The sequence below is a fragment of the Mirounga leonina genome, unplaced genomic scaffold (genome assembly GCF_011800145.1).
Source record: "Mirounga leonina isolate KUSES-001 unplaced genomic scaffold, KU_Mleo_1.0 Mir_115, whole genome shotgun sequence".
NCBI lineage: Eukaryota > Metazoa > Chordata > Mammalia > Carnivora > Phocidae > Mirounga > Mirounga leonina.
This window is the reverse complement of record NW_023270268.1, coordinates 89786738-89810013: the sequence shown is the minus strand read 5'-3', so window position 1 is coordinate 89810013 and position 23276 is coordinate 89786738. Positions and strand designations below refer to the sequence as shown.

At 38.0% G+C, this 23276-nt stretch overlaps 1 protein-coding gene across 3 annotated transcripts in view; it reads right to left on the bottom strand.

Moving 5' to 3' along the window:
- Positions 1 to 10305, bottom strand: part of GOLGB1 (golgin B1) — a 100312-nt gene extending 90007 nt beyond the window's left edge. For all 3 annotated transcript variants that reach the window (XM_035000056.1, XM_035000057.1, XM_035000058.1), the window contains exon 1: positions 10065 to 10305. The gene's annotated coding sequence lies outside the window, so the exon portion shown is untranslated. The remainder of the gene's footprint in view (positions 1 to 10064) is intronic.
- Between the last annotated feature and the right edge of the window lie 12971 nt (positions 10306 to 23276).

Sequence of the window (23276 nt, the reverse complement as noted above, 5' to 3'; positions counted from 1 at the left end):
GCTTGTGTTCCTTCTCTCGCTGTGTCTTTCTCTGTCAAATAAATAAATAAAATCTTAAAAAAAATAAAATAAAATAAAATGACCAAAGGAACTGGACAGACATTTCTCCAAAGAAGACATATAAATGGCCAAAACGTATGTGAAAAAATGCTCAACACCAAAAATCATCAGGTAAACACAAATCAAAACCACAATATCACATTATACCTGTTAGAATGGCTATTATCAAAAAGACAACAGGTAATAAGCACTGGCCAGAATATGGAGAAAAGGAACCCTTGTACACTGATGGTGGGAATATAAATTGATACAGGTATTAAAGAAAACAGTCTGAGGTTCCTCAAAAAATTAAAAATAGAACTACTATATGATCCAGCAATCCCACTTTTGGGTATATATCCAAAGGAAATGAAAGCAGTATCTTAAAGAGATATCTGCAATTTCATGTTCATTGCAGCATTACTCACAATAGCTAAAATATAGAATCATCTAAGTGTCCATTGATAGATGAACAGATAAAGAAAAATATATTGTACATACACAATGGAATATCATTCAGCCCTAAAGAAATAATGAAATCCTGTCATTTATGAGAACATGGATGAACCTGGAGGACATTATGCTAAGTGAAATAAATGCCAGATACAGAAAGACAAATACTGCACAATCTCACTTATGCTGGAATCTGAAAAAGTCAAACTTGTAGAAGCAGACAGTAAAATGGTGGTTGCCAGGGAAAAGTGGGTAAGAGAAATAAAAAGATGTTTGTCAAAGGATACAAACTTTCAGTTATGCAGGAAGAATAAATTCTGGGGATCTGATGTATAGCATAGTGACTACAGTTAATAACACTGCATTAGATACCTGAAATTTGCTAAGAGAGTACATCTTAAATGTTCTCACCACACACACAAAAGGGCAATTATGTGAGGTGATGGGCATTTTCCATTTTTTAAATAGCTTGTCTGAGATAATCATTTAACAAGTATATGTATAGAGAAACACTATATTGTACACCTTAAATATACACATTTTTGTCAATTATACCTCAATAAAGCTCAAAACAATGATGGTATCTGCTTCCATATTAAAACATTCTTAACAAAAATTAATAGCTAACTATAAATTTTATATACCATCTAACAGTAGGTATGTGATAGATATGTATCATATTTACTTACACACTTTGCTGAACACATGCATATGTTTTCTTTGATTTGAAACAAATTTATCAATTTACCTCCCACAGTAGAAAAACCCAGAAATGAAGAGGAAATTCAAGAAGTAATGAAAAGTTTAAAAAATCATTTTGGAAATGAAGATGAAACTAAAAATTAAAAAAAAAAAACAGGAAAATGAATAGTCATAATAAATCATGCCTTAAGAAAAATAGAAAGTTAAGATAAAGGATAATTTTACAAATCAAAAAGGAATTACCTATAAGCTAAACATGCAACTACCTTATGACCCAACAATTTTATCTCATAGAAATGAAATCTTAAATTCACACAATAACCTATACATAAGTGCTCATAGCAGCTTCGGTTGTAAGAACCCAAAACTATAATCAGCAAAGAAGTCCTTCAACAAGAAAATGGTTAAACAAACTGTGGTACATACATACCACAGAATACTACACAGCAATAAAAAGGAATAAACAACTGATACACCCAGTAATTTAGATGAGTCTCCAATCATGCTGAATAAAAAAAAAAGAAAGCCAATTTTCTATAAGTTACATACTACATAGTCCTATACCTATATAATACTTTTGGAATCACAAAATTTTAGAAATGGAAGACAGATTAGTGGTTGCCAGTGCTTAGGGAGGGGTTGGAGGTAGGAGGGTAGAAGGTGGCTAAAGTTATAAAAAAGCAACACAAGGGGTCTTTGTGGTGTTGGAACTTCTCCATATCTTAACTGTGGTGGTAGATACATGAACGTACACAAGTAATAAAATTATACAGAACTTACACACACACACACACACACACACAGACAAGTATACAAATAAAACTGGGAATATATTGATGTTAGTATCCTCATTGTGATATTATTCAATAGTTTTCTAAAATGTTAACCGTTGAGGGAAACAAAACAAACTGTACAAGGGATCTCTGTTTTATTTTATTACAACTGCATATGACTCTATAATCATCTCAATTTTTAAAAAGAAAGAGAAAGAAAATGAAACGAACTAAGTACAATGCGATGTCCTACAATTTGATCCTGGAATAGTTAATGGAAAAACTAATGGAATTTGAAGAAAATATGGAGTTTAGCTATGAATCAATACTGGTTTCCTAGTTTTGACAAATGCACTTTGCTAATGTAATATGTTAACATTAGGGAATACTGGGTCAGGATTATACTGAACTCTAAACTATCTTTGCATATTTTCTATAGTAAACCTAAAATTATTCTTAATAATTTATTATTTTTTAATTTTTAAAGTCAGGCCATAAAAAAGCAATCAGGAGAAAGTGATAAAGATTGATGATAATCAATGTGACAGTCAAATTCCCTGAAGAAAACCAAAGCAAAGTTACAGAAAAAAACACAAAAAAACAAAATTGAATACTTAACTGAAATTTTAATTCCTGAAGTTTGAAGGTACATATTGAAAAAGCCCACCATGTAGCAGAGTATCAACCCAGAATGATCAACAAGACATTCCTGTTAAATTAATGGACTTAAAAATAATCCTTTGAGATTTAGGCCAAAAGATCACGTGTAAAATTAAAAAAAAAAAAAAGAAAGAAAGAAAAGACTACTCTCAGACTTTTCAACAGCAATGTTTTTGCCAGAAAAAAACTGGAGTTACAGATTTGAGATATTCAAGGAAAGAAAATGTGAGCCAAGTATTTTATTTTCAGCGAAAATGACCTTCAGATATAAAAAGCACAGAGAGAATGTTAAAAGCAAGCAAGATAATTCATGAACAATTTTCCCATGAGCTTTTCCTAAGGCATCTATTAAAAAGAAAGCTTGAGACAACCAAAATGACTAAAGAAACATCATCATGGGGCACCTGGGTGTCTCAGTCAGTTAAGCATCTGCCTTTGGGGCAGGTCATGATCCCAGGGTTCTGGGATAGAACCCTGCATCAGACTCCCTGCTCAGGGGGGCATCTGCTTCTCCCTCATCCTCTCCTTCTGTTTGCGCTCTCTTGCTCTCATGCTCTCTCTCTCTCTCTTCCAAATAAATAAATAAATCTTCAAAAAAAGAAAAAAAGAAATATCATCATAAAGACTGGTGGTAAGCACTAAGTATAGTTACTTGTAGAACTAAGACTGGGATGGAGAGAACATAATATTTAATGATTATATGCTCTGACAATACACAGGGCTACTATAAAGAAAAACTGGGAAGAATGTGAATAGCATATGAAAAAAAACCTTTTAGAACTGTTTTCAATAACCAAAATTAGTGGTGGTTGTATCAGTACTGTTATTCCTTGACAATTTGTATGTGTCATGTGGAATTAAAGTAAATGAGCAATTAATGGGCATAGTAATTCTATCAGATCAGATTTTCAGTATGAAAAAAGGAAATACAGGTATAAAACAGAAGAAATTAAGACCCTAAAGATAAAAACTGATCTTGAATTTGAGTTGAAAGTATCAGTATGAACTTACAAGGTATTTTTACTTTAGTACATCTATTTTCCTAGCTCTGTCCACTGAAAAGGCTTAAAAATAATGACAGACTAAGAAGCAATGAACATCTCTAGTGCTAGATTGGGGTCTTGCAATACTATTTCCCATTAAAAAATTTTTTTAAATGGCAGAGCTTCTTAGAGAAATGGCTAATTCCAGTTCTGAAGTAGGAAATGTATAAAATGAGCCTGAAACATCTTGTCATACAAAATAGCAAGGAAGCTATCAAAAATTAACTAGAGTCATGTCAAGAGACCTGGGAGCCAAATTGGGTTGGTTCTCACAGGCCAAAGGAATAAGTGAGTTTCTAAGAGGAATATGAATTGCAATGTATTGAAACCCATGAAAAATATTTAAATCCACAAGTTCATAATATTAAACTAGTCATCATCTAAACTAAGTATCTTGAAAACTAGCCAAGTAAAGGATTTATCTGATCTTTTCTATTTGAACTTTACCATTCAGGAACCAAATAAGGGGATCCATCTCCTTATAAAATTATTCCAGCTAACAAATGAAAACAAAATGGTAGAACTGGAATATTTAGTCTACTATTTTGCATCTCCTTGTGAATTCATGGATGTAGACATTGAGCATCAACAGCTGATAACATTAAAAAAACAAAACCAAACATTATGAGCCTTCTGATAAAAGAATATACCACCACCTATAGCCTTGACGGAGATCAAACCTCAGTCTAGGTGGGGAAGCCTCTGGATCCAGCTGCTAATTTGCAAGAAATGCAAAGGACACAGGAATATGCTGAATTGGCCCATGAAAGTGAAATTCTCAAAGTGTGGGAAACTCCACAGGTCAAAAAGTCTAAGTTCTTCAACAGAAATTGTAAGGAAAAGTCTTAAGAGATACCAAGTTAAAAAGGGGGGAAGGAGGGGACAAGATTCACATTTGGATGATAAAACTAGAGAGAAACCACAAGGAAGTGATTTCTATGAAAAGAAGGGGAGAGCACATGGAGGAGTTTCTCGGATGACTAACAAAGTTAGATTTCTTGACCTCATAGTTATGACAAGAATGCTCACCTACTAATAATTCATCAAACTATATATTTTTCGGTGTGTTTTTTGTACTTGATTTTTGTTTTACAATAAAAAGGTCTTTAAAAAAATCAATTAATAGCTAGAGCTGTCCATAAGGGAGTTACTGGACTTAACCTCTGGACTCGTCACATACCATTACCTACAAAAACCTTAATCACTGGCCATTTTCCATGATTTTCACTTCAAATTCTCTAACCAACCCCCAACTCTCCTCTATCATGGCCCTGCTGTTTGCACCCACACTTTCTGCTCTAAGGAGTTTGGATCCTACTGCTACTACCTTCAGGGCTAAATAGAAAAGTACTGAGATTTCAGACATTGTGGCAATGTTCTTAATCATTTTAAAACCATAGCCCTTTAGAGAAATGTAAAACTATCATGTGTGGGCAAACATATGCACATATGTACACGTCCAAGGTGGTATGCCCTAAATAATATCTTTTGTACATCACCATTAGCCGATAACATTGTTATGGTTACATAATTTCAATTGGGAAAGTATTTTTTCATTTTCCAAATACACAATTAAAATCATGAATGTTTTCTCAAACTAAAACTCCATCTTCCTCTCCCCCCACCACTGGTATCCACCACTACCATCCATGAGATTCTGACTCATCCTCTCTAGGAGTGTGTGTCTCCACCAGCATCCTACCAAAGATTACCGCACGAGAAGGACACATACAGATGAACATAGGACAATGATAATACTAATGGTGACAATTATTGAGCAATACATACCACTTTACATACATTTCTCTATAATCCTCACAAAATCTGCAAGATCAGTATTATCATCATCACCATTTTAAGATAAGGAAAACTGACACTCAGAGAAATTAATACATTTCAAAGTCTGTCTGCTAAATAAGCATTACTGAATAAGATAAAAAAAGCTCTTCAAATGAAAAATGGGTTAATTTTCTCACATAACTGCTTAAAAATATGTATATCTGAAGAAAGATCATCACTGTTAAGGATGTACCATTTCAGGTCAAAGTAAAAGGGGTTTCTCATAGATTGATTCAATAATCCAAGAGGTCCATGAGAAAGTAGGTAGTATAGTGGAAAGAGCATCAAATCAGGAGCCAGGAACTGAGCTTTCAGTTCTGGCTCCAAAAGAAAGAGGCTATACTCTGCTGCATAAGTTACTTTACAGATTCCTTATCTTCAAGTGAAGAAGACTGAGAAGAAGCACTCTAATGACCAGTATTATGACTCCATGATTCAAGAGTGATTTGTATAGCTGTTGTCATAAAAGGAATAATATGGAAATTACATTTGGGAAGGGCATCTCAAGCACAGTTAAGTGCTTTAGGTAATTCGAAGGTTGAGAACTAGAGGGCAAAAGAGACACTAAGTAGTCATGCTCAAGCTAAATGAAGGAGATGGATCTCCCCCTCTTTTTAGGCTCACTATAGGACAGAAATGGACAAATGCATATATAAAAATTAGTAAAAGGGAAAAATGCTCATGTTCACAGTAGTAAATTCATGTAAGGAATATATGTGACTGTTGGACAAAAAAATGCTCTTGCTACTGTTTTATAAAGCACAGAATCATGGGTACCAACTTGGGAAAAGAAAAAAATAAAGGGCTTCAAGCCAAGGCCAACCTTCAATAAAACACTTAGGCAAGTAAAACAATCTTCCAAAGTCATTGCTGACCACACCTTCCACAAATGCTGCCACAGGATCTCAACACTTGTATGTTGAGGTGGCACCTGGAATCTAGTAAGTATTATTTTCTCACAGTCTTCACTGCTTGCTATAAATAATTATTTTCAAAATACCCACTTGGCATGGTGCATAATCCCAGGAGCCACAAAAATATAAAAAGAAATATAAGGCATGTCCCTAAGCACAGAGTACGTAGTACAAAGGCATGGAAAAATAAAGGAAACTGGGGCGCCTGGGTGGCCCAGTCATTAAGCGTGTGCCTTCAGCTCAGGTCATGATCCCAGGGTCCTGGGATCGAGCCCCACATCGGGCTCCCTGCTCGGTAAGAAGCCTGCTTCTCCCTCTCCCACTCCCCCTGCTTGTATTCCCTCTCTCACTGTCTCTCTCTGTGTCAAATAAATAAATAAAAATCTTTAAAAAAATAAATAAAAAAAAATAAAGGAAATAACTGAAGACAGTGCATGCCTGGGTGCACATCTGTTTGCTTTGGAATTTATATCACATATTTTCCCACAGAAACAACACATAAAATGGTGAGATCTCCAAGCCACTCCTCTAATTTATTTAATGCATACTTCGTTGAGCTGCAGTAGTTTTCCTTAATTCTCAATGTGATTCTCAATCAGTTTGAGCTAAGAGGAAATGGTGCTATATAGCAGGGGAAAATCATATCCAATATTATGACATAATTTTACAATTACAAAATGTAAAGCTAATTTTCATGACACAAAAAACTTTCATTAACAAATTCAGAAGTAAATGGTAGCTAATAATTTATATACACAGCACTATACACTAAGTACTGTTTCAATACCTTTACATATAAAAACTTAATCTCATTACTTTTTTATTATTAAAACAAACCCAACAAGGAGGTACTATCAATATCCCCAGTTTTAAGATGAATAAACTACAACATAAGGGAGATTAATTTGACTAGTAACAGAGCTCCATAAAGCTTCTTGGTTGGAAGAGATATACAAAAGATAATCTATGTTCTCAGTAACCTCATCACCCAACATTCTTCACTGGGGCTGAAAATAGAGCTGGGGCCATGAGAGCACCCATATACTTACATATAGTTCTATAAGCACTCTTTTTCGAGCAGTACATAAACTAAAATAAAATGATTCAGAGTGGTATGGCCCAAAGAATCCCACGTTTATACCACAGATATGTTCACACAAGGACACAAGGATATATGTACATGAATGTACAGCAGTGTCTGTGATGGTTAATAACAATACAATCCGATGTCCAATAAGGGCCACGCTAAATACATATTTATATTTCTGCATGGAATGCTGTATAGTTTTTTAAAAGAATGAGGTAGTTTAGGGATGCCTGGGTGGCTCAGTAGGTTAAGCGTCTGCCTTCGGCTCAGGTCATGATCCCAGGGTCCCAGGATCGAGTCCCGAATTGGGCTCCCTGCTCAACAGGGAGCCTGCTTCTCCCCCTGCCTGCTTCTCCCCCTGCCTGTTCCCCCTGCTTGTGTACTCGCTCTCTCTGACAAATAAATAAAATCTTTTTAAAAAAATAAAAGGGATGATATTTGAAAAAAAAAAGAGAATGAGGTAGTTTAATACTTACGGACAGAGAAAAATATCTTAATATAGTATTAAGTGGCAAAAGAAAGGTGGAGAACAATATGTGTATCATGATTCCACTTGTGGGAGAGAAAAAGGAGGAGGATACATATAAGTGCTTGAGTATGACCAGAAAGTTTCTTAAGAAAACAAGAAATTATCTACAGTGCTTTACTTCTGGGAAGTGGGGAATAGGGAAAAAGGTCAGTAGCTAGAGGAGAAAGATTTTTGTTGTTATATTATATCCTTTTTTATTGAATTTCATTTTACCAAAAATACATACTGCTATTTTTACATGCTTAATTAAAAATATAGTATTATTGAGCCTAGCCTTTTATGTAGAGGTTTTTAACAACAGACTGGTATGTAATGATCAGTGATGAGATGCGTTCCAAGTGATTCATTCCTAATATTTTTTAACCAAGAGAAGTTAATGATTTACTATTTTTATAAATAAGTAAAATCAATATCCCTTTAATTAATCCATTAATGCAAAGGGGGGAAAAGGAGGGGAGGCCTTTAAGAGTCAAACAGAAGGGGGAAAAAATGATCTCCTAAAGATGGGTTTTAGGAGGTTCTATCCCAGAATAATAGGGGTCCTCAAAAAAAAAGGTTCCCCCATCCAGCCTGAAGGTCCTTAGAAATGTAAACAGCCTTCTTGTAAAATAAGTAAACAACTTTATGTAGTTCCCAAATTGGGTTGGGAGTGTCATAGAGAGTAGGCAAGAATTTATTTTTCATCCTTTTAAATATGTTTTTGTATATGTTTACTGTGCTATGCACACCGTTATACATAATTAAATATAACATATTTGCAATATGCTTGCTCAAAAATGTTTTACTGATAGGGTGTGCAAAAATGTTTGGGAACTGCTGATATGGTTAAACAAATGTAATGCAGTGAAGAGGAAAGCATTAGATGTCCATTCCATGGTCAAGGGATGAAAAGTAAAAGCTGTGAAACGATCAGTGTCTAATGTTTTGCAACGCTTTAGTTCTCTTCAACTTTTTCCTACATCTATTCCATGACCAAATCCTGCCATTTCCAGCTTAACATTTACTGGGTTTGACTATTCATAGTCATTCTGACCATACAAATTTAATTACTTCATGTTTCTGGAAAGGCCTAGGAGCCTTTCTGTAAAGAGTACTCCACTGCCATCTTGCAAAGAACTGTAAGATTCTTTAAAAGCTAGGAAAGCTTCCAACTATCGCCAAAAGTGAAAGTACTTATCCAGTGACTTTAAATATCTCTGTCCCACACTTAAACCGTCCTTTCCCCCACAGACCAACTGGAACTCTTTAAATAAGTCAGACAAATATATTCCTCATTTGTCAAGGGACTCACCCTCCCCTTCCCCACCACACAGCACTCCCGTTAAGCACATAAATATCCTGCACACCACCAAATCAAGTTCTTTTTCTCCAGAACTTTCTTCAGGGTTCCCTTTCCTCTAACTGCCTGCCCACCTCTGATTCCTGGGATTTAAGTGCTGATGGTATGACCAAGATCATTCCTCTCTCCGAATCTCACCAGGAATTCATTAGCAGGATCCTCTGACAGGCCCCCTTTTTGTGTTATAACTCCACTGTTTCTGTGATCTCCGCCTTCAGGAACATTGATTCCTTTGGGTCCCGCCTCCCTTTCCGGACACAAAGTTTGTTTAGGGCCTGAGCGCAGGGGCCGGGCAGGTTCTCTCCGACGTCAGCTACTGCGTACCTAGGGCGGCCTGAGCAGGCCACTCAGGGAACAAGGCCGAGCAGACAGGACTGACCCGAGAGCCCTCTCCGTTGCTCCCGGAGAAGAAACGTCCTGGGCAGGGGTCAGACCGCGCATACGTGCCCCGAGGCCGCGCAGGGAGACCCCGAAGCCCTTTGACGGGGCCAGCTTGCTTGTGAGCAACTAGAACTAGGCCTGGTAGGTGAAGGGAGGCGTGTGTAGGGCCGGATCCCGGACTGAATCAGGAGGAGGAGGAGGGGCAGGGAGGGGACCCGAGTGTGGCCGCTTCGGCAGCCCCTGCGCAGGGGGTGACCGTTAAAACACTCAAGGAAGGGAGGAGTTGGGGAGTATCCCTCACTCACCTGGAAGAGGCTGCGGCCGGAGGCACCAGCTGCCCCCTTCCAAATTTAAGCCACGTCAGCTCGGGAATCCCGTCCGCGACACCTACCACCGCCGCGCCCCGTCAAGGGACTCAACCACTCGCAGTTGGGACGGAAGATGGGATTAGGACATGAACCAATCCGGGCTATCGGCAGAGCGTCACCAGGGAGACCAGGCACGCCTTGTTTGTAACTAACCCATCAACAATGACGGAAACCAATCAACGCCAGGAAATTCTCTGCTTCCTCAAAGAAAGAGCCAATGGTCTCTTAACAGTGGAGAGGGGCGGAGTCAGACGTGAGCAAGTGTTCCGGAAGAAGATCTGCGGAAGAACCGGAAATGCCGGGAGGGCGGGCCTTCTGCGGTGGGTCAGGTGTTAGTGTGAAGTGGCTGGGCCGCTGGGTTCCAGGTCGTCTGCGCTGTTGATGGTGACTGACCCAAACTACGGCTTGGGCTTTTGCGGAGCCCCGTACTGCGAGTACCAGGTGTCAAAGGATTGTTGAATGAGCTGTGAGAAGGGAGTGGGGATATGGGTTTTGCTCTTAGAATCGTAAAATATTACAAGCCCGAAAAGTGGGTCGTCTGATTTTTTCATTTTACTGATAAAAAATGAGAACCGGATTAAAGTGAGTCACCCAAAGACAGATAGCGACTTCGTGATTAGAACTCGGACTAGAACCTGGCGGCTTTATGAAAGAGGATCTGAGATGTCTCTAAGGACATGAGTGGGAGAATAGTGAATACTACTAGAAAAGTGCCTCTGAGGAAGTGGCGTTTGAGCTGGGCCTTAAGCAAAAGGTGAGATTTGAGGGCCCAGGTCTGGAATGGGAGACAGAAGCTCCAGTAATAGTCACCGAAATCATGCATGAAATCATGCATGCTCTCCTTAGGGCCTAAGGAAAGGGGGGAAAGCCAGCTCCCTTGACTGGCACTCTTGACAATAAGACTGTTAACAGTAAGACTGTTAGTTTGAATTTATTGCTAGCCCACTATATGTATCTTCACCCTAATGCTTACATAACTATTTGAGATTCAAACATCAGCTCACTAAGGCCTTCGCTGGCTACTCACCTTTCATAGCAGTTCCCTGCATGCACTATACCTTATCTCTGCTTACGTTTTCCCTAAGCACTTGCCATCTTTATTTCATTTATCTTTATTTTCTCTCTCCTCACTAAATAATTATTTCCAAAAGACAGGAATTTTTGCTTCTTGATCTCAGCTATATCTCCAGGTCCAAGAACAGTATGCAGTAGAGCACTCAGTATCTTTTGAATCTGTGAAGTACATATAATTATCACCATCTTATATTGGACACAGTAAGACAATAAGGCTTGAAAAGATTAAGTAATTTGCATAAATTCACATAATGAGGGGCAGAGCCAGGATTTGAAGTTACTATCAAATGCCAAAGCTGAGTACTTCGTCAGTACATTATATTCTTATATCCCTGAATGTACCCACTCAGCAAAGCCTGAATCAGTGCAACCACCAGTCTTGGCTCCTACCTTTGGAGTGCAGAATGCTGCAGGAGAAAATTTGACATCAGGGAGATGGTTACTTCTACACATTCAGTTTCCATCTTCACTCCATCCTCAGCACACTCCCAAATCTTTGGTGTTTATTCAGCTTCCTCTCCCATTTTCCACAACAGTTATTCAAACCCTTAACACCCTCTTCCCATTCCCAGCAGATGAATTTACTTTTATCTTAGAGAAAATAGAAACCATCTGTCTGGAGTCCTATTGAGTTACTCCCTTACACAAACAGTCTTTCTCCATACTTCCTTGTTTCCACATTCAGCCTTAGAACAGAACAGACCTAGCAGTTTTAACATAATGAAATTTTCTTATGGGAGAAGAGATTAGAAAATTGTCTATATAGTAAGTAGGTCTTCTTAAGGCCCTGCCTTTCATTCTTGGGTCAGCACAGACTGGTCATTCAGTGAGAATTACAGTGAACACTAGGCAATTGAAGGAATAATAGTACTGGGTGGAGGTTAAAGAGCTGAACTGAGTTTTTTTTTCAAAGGGCACTGAAAGACTGGAAATTATTTAGAATGCAATTTAATGGAAGCAGTTTAGGCCCTGAGAGAGTGATCAAGATAATAAAAGATAACTAGGAGTTGACCCATCAGATAAAAGGGAAAAGAACAGTGGAGGCAAATGGAGCAGCATGTGCATGGACTGTTTGAGGAACGACATGACTAATATGAACAGGTAGACAAGGAGTAGGTCATGAAGTGGTGTGTGATATTTTGTGGTAAGGGGTTTGGATATTATTCGAACTCTAGAGCAGTTAGGGACTGCAGAAATCACAGAAGCCTATCATCACTCAGTTAGCTGTCCCTTACAGAGTGACCATTCCTCAATTAAGAGTTCAGTGAGAACAGTTTGGGGGACAGGAAATGTCACATCCTCTCTGATTTACTATTGCCCAGTTCCCTCTTGGTCTTCTTTTTTCCAGTTCTTTCCTCCTCATTCTCACCTTCCCTTACGCCAAATACAAATTTATCCCAAAACTTTCATACAGCCTTATTTATTAATGTATTCTCCATACCTAAGGTAATATCTTCAACAGAGTACATGTTCAATAAATAATTATTAAATGAATAAATGTTTAAATTCTTAAGAATCTGATATATAACTATGCCAATCTTAAAATCTGAAAGAGATAAAAATTTCTTGAGAAATATAGAATAAATATATAAACAAAAATATAAAATTGGGGTGCCTGGGTGGCTCAGTCGGTTAAGAGTCTGCCTTTGGGGGCACCTGGGTGGCTCAGTCGTTAAGTGTCTGCCGTCAGTTCAGGTCATGATCCCAGAGTCCTGGGATCAAGCCCCGCATTGGACTCTCTGCTCTGTGGGAGGCCTGCTTCTCCCTCTCCCACCCCCCCCTGCTTGTGCTCCCTCTCTTGCTGTGTCTCTATCAAATAAATAAATAAAATCTCTCTAAAAAAAAAAAAAGAGTCTGCCTTTGGCTCAGGTCATGATCTCAGGGTCCTGGGATCAAGCCCTGCATCAGGCTCCGTGCTCAGTGGAAAGTCTGCTTCCTCTCACTCATACTCTCTCTCTCAAATAAATAAAAGAAATTTTTAAAAATCCTCTCTGGGGGACAATAATTTGAAAAATACATGTAAAATCACAATTATGTCAATCAAAGAAGAAAAAATTTGACACAATTCAACAGCCATTCATACAAAAAAACCTTCAGAAAACTAGGAATTGGAGGGAACTGCTTCAATCTGATAAAGGACATCTACAAAAACCCCACAGCTAACATCATTCTTACTGGTAAAAAAAAACAAAACAAAACAAGATATTCTTTCCCTAATATTGGGAACAAGGCAAGGGTGTCCTCTCTCACCACTCCTATTCAACATTTTACTGGAATTCCTATCTAATGTAAGACAAGATACACAGATTGGGAAGAAATAAAACTCTTTGTTTGCAGAACATGATTATATATGTAGAGAAATCCCTAATAAACTAAAAAATAAAAAGCAACAACAAAACCCATACCTGGAATTAATAAGCAATTATAGTAAGGTTGCAGGATAAAAGGTTAATGTACAAAAATCAATTGCTTTTCGATATACTAGCAATGAACAATTGGAATTTGAAATTAAAAACAATGCTATTTATATTAGCACCGAAAGAAAGACTTATGCGTAAATCTAACAAAACATGTACAGAATCTATATGAGAGAAACCATAAAACTGATGAAAGACATAAAGCATCTAAATAAATAGAAATATTTCATGTTCATGGATAAGAACAGTAAGATTGGTCATAGATTCAACATGATCCAAACTGAAATCCCAGCAAGTTATTTTGTGGATATCAAAAAAACTAACTCTAAAGTTTACATGGGAAGAAAAATCTGGAATAACCAACAGAATACAGAATAAAGGAGAAAAAGTTGGAAGAGACATGGGAGGGGAGAAGAAGGAGGAGGAAAAAGTTGGGGGACTGGCACTAGCTGACTTCAAGACTTACTATAAAGCTACAGTAATCAAGACAGTGTGGTAATGGAGAAAGAATAGATCAACAGAACAGAATAGAGAGCCCCAAAATAGACCTACACAAATATAGCCAACTGAGCTTTGATGAAGGAGCAAAGGCAATTCAGTGGAGAAATGTCTTTTCAACAAATGGTGCTGGAACAATTAGACACCCATATGCAAAAATAAATAGGACTTAACACCTTTCACAAAAATTAACTCAAATGGATTACAGACCTAAATGTAAAGTGCAAAGCTATAAAAATTTTAGAATATAAGAGAAAATCTAGATGACTTTGGATTTGGCAATGTCTTTTTAAATACAACACCAAAAGCATGGTTCATGGGAGGCTGTGTATGTGTGTGTGTGTGTGTGCGGGGGGGGGGGGTTGATCTGATAAGTTGGACTTGATTAAAATGAAAATCTTCTGAAAGGCTCTGCTAAGAGAATGAAAAGACAAACCACAGACTGGGAGAAAATACTTGCAGAACACTATCTGGTAACCAGGACTATTATCCCAAATATACAAAGAACTCCTAAAACTCAACAATAAGAAAACAATCCAATTAAAAAGTAAGCTAAAGATCTAAATAACCACCTCACCAAAGAAGATATATAGATGGAAAATAAACATATAAAAAGATGCTGAACATCCTATATCACTAAGGAATTGCAAATTAAAATAACAATTAGATTTCACCACATACTTATTAGAAACACAAAAATTCATAACACTGGCAACATCAAACGCTGGCAAGGATGTGGAGCAGCAGGAACTCTCATTCACTGCTGGTGGGAATGCAAAATGGTACTGCCACTTTGGAAGACAATTTGGCAGTTTCTTATGAAGCTAAACATAGTATCCATACTACCCATCAGTTTCCTGTAAAGCTAAACATAGTATCCATACTATCCATACCATACTATTCAGCAAACATGCTCCTAATATTTACTCTTATCAGTGAAAACTTACATCTACAGAAAAACTTTCACATAAATGTTTATAGAACTTTATTTATAATTTCCCAAACCTAGAAATAACCAAGATGTCCTTCAGTAGGTGAGTGGATAAACTGTGGTACATACATACAATGGAATATCATTCAGTGATAAAAAAAAAAAAAAGAAAGAAATGAGCTATTAAGCCACAAAAAGACATGAGGAAACTTAAATGTGTATTTCTAAGTGAAAGAAGCCAGTCTAAAAAGGCTATATACTGTATGATCCAACAATACAACAATCTTAAAAAGGCAAAACTAGAGATAGTAAAAAGATCAATGGTTGGTAGGGGTTTGGAGGGGCAGGAAGGAATTAACGGGTAGAGCACAGGGGGGATTTTTTAAGGCAGTGAAACTATTCTGTATGATACATAATGGTGGATACATGACATTCCTTTGTCAAAATTGATAGAATTATATAACACAAAGAGTGAACTTTAATGTAAACTATGAACTTTAGTTAATAATGTATTGATATTTATTCATCAGTTGCAACAAAGGTACCACACTAATGCAAGATGTTAATAAAAGGAGAAACTGCTGGGTGATGGTAAGATGAGGGGGTGAGTATATGAAACTGTATATCTGCTCAATTTTTTCTGTACATCTAAAATCACTAAAAATAAAGGAGTGTGTGTGTGTGAGTGTACACATTACCAAATTTGGCTTAAAAAACAAAAGTAGAAAACCCTGACAGCCCATTACCATAGAGAAAAAATTGAGAAGTTGTTAATTTTTCTTGAAATATGTATATTTTTTCAGCCCAGACAGTTTTACAGGGAAATGCTTTTGGGATTTCCAATGAACGGATACTTCCTATGCTAGATAATCTACACAGAGTGTAGAAACATGGTACTTCTAGCTAATTTTTAAAAACTAGCATAATTCATATATATATATACATATATATATATATACAATGGAATATCAATCATAAAGAATGTGATCTTGCCATTTGTGACAACATGAATGGACCTAGAGGGTATCATGCTAAGTGAAATAAGTCAGAGAAAGATAAATACCATATGAGTTCACTTGTATGTGGAATCTAAAAAACAAAACAAATGAACAAACAAACAAAAAGCAGAAACAGACCCACAAATACAGAGAACAAACTGATGGTTGCCAGAGGAGGAGGGATGGGTGGAGGTGGGCAAAATGGTTGAAGGGAAGTAGGAGGTACAGTCTTCCAGTTATGGAATGAATAATTCGTGGGGATAAAAGGTACAGCAGAGGGAATATAGTCAATGGTATTGTAATAGTGTTGTATGGTGACAGATGGTGACTAGTGGTGAGCACGGCATAACATATAGAGTTGTTGAATCGCTATGTTGTATACCTGAAACTAATGTAACATTCTGTGTCAACTATATTCCAAGTAAGTAAAACAAACAAACAAAAAAACCCTAGCATAATCCAGTTAACTAAGGCTTTAAAAAAGTCTCTAGTTTAATTATGATTATCTTTGTTATTACTACTTCTCTTTCTCATATTTATTCTAGCTGAAGCTACTATTTACAAACATAAAAGTGCTAGATGACAGGTTATTTTCAAGGGAGCTTCATGGGGCCTTTGAAGAGAAAGAGGGTCAAAGCCACAGTGGGCAATCAAGTGCTGGTCCAAAGGCAAGGCTACAGGAACTAAGAGCCCAGTTAGAGCCACAGAGCCAGGACAGCACTTCCAGAGGCCAACACGCACGAGTCAGTGTTTAGAACATCTTTTGCGGTCTCTCCAAGATCTTTTTTTTTTTTTTTCTTTTTTTAATGAAAGAAAGAGAGCACGAGATGGGGGAGGGTCAGAGGGAGAAGCAGACTCCCTGCTGAGCAGAGAGCCCGATATGGCACTTGATCCTGGGACTCCAGGATCATGACCTGAGCCGAAGGCAGTAGCTTAATCAACTGAGCCACCCAGGTGCCCCTCTCCAAGATCTTCTAACTGAGGCCAGTTATGCAACAGAATGTTGCTGAGTACCAACTGCAGCCGGTTAGGGCGGAGGCGTTCAGCAGCCTTTATCAACAGCAGAAACTTCTCCTTGATGATCTGCAAATCTATCACATAGCTGGTCTTGGTGAGTTATATTTAAATACAGTCATCAAATAAAATCCTCATTAATCAGGATTCCCTAGGGGTGAAGTAAGTCTAAATTATGAGATTTGGATTTTGTATGAAAATATCTGCTTATACTTGCTCTGCAGAGCACTGGGTCTTTATTGATTACATTCCCCTACATTAGCAAAAATCGTGGAAGGATACAGAGTATACTGACCCATACTCAAAACCTAAGAAAAGATAATTCCTCTGAATTTCCTGGCACTCATAGGTAATGAGTGATGGGTGTCTCTTCTGGGAAGTACAGATATACCTGTTCATGCTTCAGTGTCCATTTTTTGAGTAGAACCTGCTGGCCTGCAGACTGCATCTGCAGCAGATGGGAACAGGTGTCCCACCTATACTGATGACAGAGGGATTGCTCCTCTGTGAAATTTTTGGGATCTGTTCTTGTATCCCAAGAAGGCCAATATGACATGACATAGATTTCAGACCATTTGTCTCCATATTATCGTCTGTAGTCATTCTTCACACAACTTCACACAAATTGATTCCTAGCAACAGAACCAGAGATGACACTTTATGGGAATCAGGACTTTTGTTCTCCTGACTTTCCTCCTGGGAATGTTGGCACTCCTGACTAGGCACTAGACCCTGGAGAGACTGAGCTGGCTTTAGGAAAACAGACCAGATCTGACGATTTTTTTGTTTCATCCTCTGTACTCCTTAAAACTTGGAATGCACAGCAACCCTTAATATGTATTTTCTTGCCCAACTCCAGGCTCTGGTCTCCACAGGTCTTTGCATATCATCTATCTCTGAGGATGGAAGAGATTGAGATTTGGGACCTGTTCCATCTGTGAAGCTGCAGGTGCCTCCTTGTTCCTGCTGGGCGAGTTCTGAGATGGGGAGCAAGGGTGGCAGGTTGAGTCTTTGAAGGGCTGTAAGTGTAGAATGAGCTGGTGTTCTGGTTCCAGTGTTCTTAGAGACATCAGAGATGCCTGAAGGATGTAGAAACTTGCCAGTTTCTTTTCCTACCTGAGGTCAAGGTCCCAATGCCTATCTTTCAGCTCTAGCTAAGCATCTTCAACCAGTCCCAGTTTGCCCAAAGGTGGGCAGGAATAAGCAGGAACCCTGCAGGAACCCTGGCACATGGAAGATCAGGAGAGCTAAAGAGGCCAGGCATCCTTACCCTGGAGATGGCACAGGTTGTCTCCCAGCCATTGTCTGGCTGGGAGCTGCTCCTTCGACAGCTGAGGAAGTGACAACTGTTAAAACTCCCATTGTGCTTACAGGGTCTAGAGATCCTAGAGCTATTTGACTCAAAGCCCTGAATAGTCCAGGCTCCCAAAGAATTGACTGAGGCTTCTTCTAACTTTAAGAGTATTCCCCCACAGAATCAGCAGGCTCTGGGTACTTCATGAAACATGTGGTGGTGGGCAGAAAACCTTGAAAGACATGGTAGTCAAAGGGTGGGGAATGGCTCAAAGTGGGCTTGTTCTCTCCAGGGGATGAAGTCATGGTATTTTGTGGAGAAGGAGCAGAATTCATGCCACAGGAACTCGGATCCCATTTCTATATGAATTGTATGAGCATTTACAAATACATGAGGAAGTCATATGCGGGGAAATGGTGACTTTCTCATCCTGAGGCACCTAGAGCCAAGGGCACAAGGCATCTGAAATCAAAGTGTGGAAAATTCCTAGGAGGTGTAACCACAAAGCTCTTATTCAACACTCATTCAACAAATATTTACTAAGTACAGACCATGTGCCAGGCAGGAACTGAGGTGGCTTATTTTTGATCTAGGATCTAAGAATGAATTCCAGGCCTCTAAGCAAGCTTTGTGATGTGGACTTCTCCAGGCCATCAGTTTGAAGAACCTTTTATCATGTATCTTAGGGGATGTAGCAGGGCCCTCTCTTGGAGAACTCCCAATACTATAAAATTTCCTCAGGATACAGCTGTACTTAATGAATTATGTTAACATAAAAAGGCCACTGGAACTCAAGTTACATATCAAACTGACATCTCTGAGATGTTTCCTAGGTACTTTCAAGGACTCTATCACTAAAGCATCATAAAGATTAACAAAGTCACCCCCCCATTGCAGATATAACTAATAAATGTCAAGCTTTGCATATATAGCAATATCGTAAGAAAGTTTATGGACTTCCTTTTTTTGAAGATTTTTATTTATTTATTTGAGAGAGAGAGAGAGAGAGCACAAGCAGGGGGAGTAGCAGGCAGAGCAGGCAGAGGGAGAAGCAGACTCCCTGTGGAGCAGGGGGCCCGATGCGGGACTTGATCCCAGGACCCTGGGATCATGATCTGAGCTGAAGGCAGAAGATTAACCGACTGAGCCATCCAGGTGCCCAGGTACTTCCTAACTATCTCTAAATTGTCTTAGGTATGTCCTACTCAATAAACTCCCCCTTGATTTTTTTATCAGATTTCTTAACAATTAAGAGATTTTATCCATTTACTACTTTATAGTACTAAGCATACCATTTAGGAAGGTGTATTCAATCTGGAACCAAAACCAAGTTATTAAGAAGTTTTGTATAAACAGCAATTAACAGCCTCCCTTCTGATCCCTGAAGGAAATGCAGCCCCAGCCTCTGTCTTCTGCCTTATTTCTCTCAGATTACCAACCTTCTCATTCACTTTCCTTGCACACATTTCAAATAGGCCGACAGACAAAAGAAATACAGACTGATTAATATGAATGAAGGGTTTGGCTGCATAATTTATAGACCCAGTAATAAGACACCTCACAGGACTCCCATGGGGACACAGGTGTTGAGTCTTTGCTCCCTGGGAGACTCTTTTCCATTAAGATATTGACTTCCTCTTTATGCCTGTGTAGTGCTGAGAGTTGTACATTCTAAAGAGCTTGCCCCAACTCTCTTCTTTGTGATGTATGGGCATTCTATGAAACTAACTTATTCATTCCATATTTATTACTTTAATTTTATTTTTATTAATCTTTCTATTCTGCTTATTATTTATTCTTGAGAGTGTATTACATGAACACCCAGGGCACTTGGATCTCCTAATGCCAAGGTAAGCCCATGTGTGCTAAATAAATCTAGACTCAACAAATTGTTACTGAGTGCCTCCTTCATAATAAATTGGTTGAATAGATGGTATTTTTACATTCCCTCTACCTAGAACACTCCCCTTCTACTCCAACTGGTCAGTTTATTCTTCAGTTCACTTCGAGGGGCTTCTTCTGGTCATCTCCTAGACTAAGTTAGTGACTCTCATGTACACATTACTCCCTGCAAAATAACCATCCTTATACTTTAAATCATTTACTTGTTTAATGTTATCTCTACACAAGCTCCATTACCAGATACTGTATCTGTCTTTTGCATTTAGCACAGCCTCTTTTTTTTTTTAAGATTTTATTTATTTATTTGACAGAGAGAGACACAGCGAGAGAGGGAACACAAACAGGGGGAGTGGGAGAGGGAGAAGCAGGCTTCCCGCTGAGCAGGGAGCCCGATGAGGGGCTGGATCCCAGGCCCCTGGGAACATGACAGCTGAGCGCCCCAGGCGCCCCAGCGCAGCCTCTTCTATATCATAAATGCTTAAAGGTATTCATTGAATGAACAGCTAGCTGCATCTTAGGGTTAAACATCTGACGTATTTAACAGTTACTAATTGAGCACCTCAAAGTGCATAATGCATAGTGGAGAGACTAAAAAAGTATATAAGGCACCATTCTATAAGCTCTCAAGAGGGCTTCCATAAAGTGGATGGGCCATTTTCGTGCATAGTTGCTTTTGAATGTCCTAGTTTTTGATGTCTGGCTTCCAAAAGGGGAAGAAGAAAAAAATGAGGGGAAGGTAAAAAGGGGTGCCATCCCTTTAAATCCCCTGTAAGTCACTTCGCCAGCGGGGAGTGACTTGCAACAATGTGGGTAGGTACAACAATGACCACCCAGTTTTTTGTCTGCATCTCTGCAGCGATCATTGATCGAAGCACAAATCACCAGTATTTGGACAGGGTCCTTCTTGCTCACCCTGGCTCGGACAAATTGTATGCAAGCTGCTCCAGAAATGCGCAAAGCTACCTGCCAGGGTGCCAGGGTGGGGAGCAGAGGTGGAGGGAAAGGTAGCTACTCTTGTGCTTAGAGCTGAAATTGACTAAAATTAACTGCAATTTATCTTCCAAACCTCCCCCTAGAAGTTGCAAACCTTCCATAGACTCAGGAGTTCCAAAATAGTCACATGACACATATTCTGCCAGTGCAATTGTTGTCTAGGTGGGTGGACAGATTCCGGGTGCTTACTACTCCAACATCTTCTTTGTAATCCTCTATATATAATTTATTCTTATGGTACAACTAGCTCATAATATTCCTGAAAATTTTAACAATCAGCTTTGGTAAAAACCAGTAAGAGAAGGATCCAGAAAACTACTATTTATTTCTCTTGATGTTTACCATATTAGAATTAAAACATAATAAAAAAGAATTAAAACACAAATATTAAAAATACTTAATGATGCATTAAAAAGTAATAATAAAATATTACATGCTAACATAAAAATATTTTTATGAAAATAAGTATGTTTTCCCAACAAAAGTTTTGAAGAAAAGAGGGGCACTTTTTTACATTTTTCCAAAGCTCTTTAATATTCGGCTTAAGAGAAGAAAACTGGATTCTCATATCTGCTTCTGTATTCTGTCTGTTGTGATATGTTGTTTTGCTCAAAGCATTTGAAGAAAATACAGCCTCACGTCATTAGAAAATAGATGAACATTTTAATAGCCTTTTCAGAAAATTGTGGATATTCTTCTTTCTATACCAAAACTCAACAAGTAGTAGTTTCTCAACCCTGGCTGCAAATTAGAATCACTCAAAGGGCTTTTAAAAAACATTGATGGTTGGTACTCACCCTAGGATAATTAAACTAGAGGTGGGCCACAACAATTGAATTTTTAAAAGCAGCCTAAGTCAGCACTTCTTAAAATTTAATGTAAATATGAATTACCTAAGGTTTTTATTCAAATGCAGATTTTTGGTGGAGGGTCAATATGTCACTCAATCTTGGATGGAATGGTTGTTACTTTAAATTACTAAGTTTTGGGGTAGTTTGTGATATAGTAATGAATGATACTGAAGTTGATAGCAAGATATGGGATACTGCCATGAAAAAAACCTACAATACGTGGCACTAGCTTTGTGACGAGGCAGCAGGGATAGGCTGGAAAAATTGCAAGGAGACTGGAAAACTGGCAACTTACATTATGTAGTAGTGAAACTATTTATTTATAAACCTATCACCGCAAAAACTTGGCAGAGTGAAAATTTATCTAACAAACTTTTGAATTTAGATAAATAAGTTTATCTAAATAAAACTTTCAGGAAAAAATATCCTACAAGGTGAGGATATAAGAAAATAATGAGCTGATGAAAGAATAGGCCAATTTAAAAGCATAATTTAAAGGGAGTTTAGAGGGGCCAAGACAAGTTTAAAAAACATTTCTCATCTCCCATCTACCCTTTTGGTAGAAGATTCTCAAGTCAAAACCTAGATGATTTATTTACATTTAATATATTATTGATATAGTTAGGTTTAAATCTATTATTTTGCTAGTTGTTTTATGATTCTATTTTAACTGCCCTATAAGTTATACCTCATCTTTTATTGTATCTGTGGCTGCTTTAAGGTTTGCAATACATAATACACAATTCATCATAGTCTACCTAAAAATAATATTATCTCTCTCCATTCATAGTTTTAAAACCTTAACAATTATATTTCCTTCAACATTTTTTGGCCTATTACTATCCTACAATTTACTTCTACATATGTTACAACACAAATACATTGTTACTGGGGCACCTGGGTTAAGCTTCTGCCTTCTGCTCAGATCATGATCCCAGGGTCCTGGAATCAAGCCCAGGTCAGACTCCCTGCTAAGCGGGGAGTCTGCTTCTCCCTCTGCCCCTCCCCCTCCCCATGCTTGCTCTCTCTCAAATAAAATAAATAAAATCTTTAAAAAAATATATTCTTACTAATTTGACAATTTTACATTGATTAAAAGTAAAAACATATTTTACTTTTGTTTTTACTATTTCCCTCATTATTTCTTTGTGTAGGTCTAATTTCTATTTTATATCTT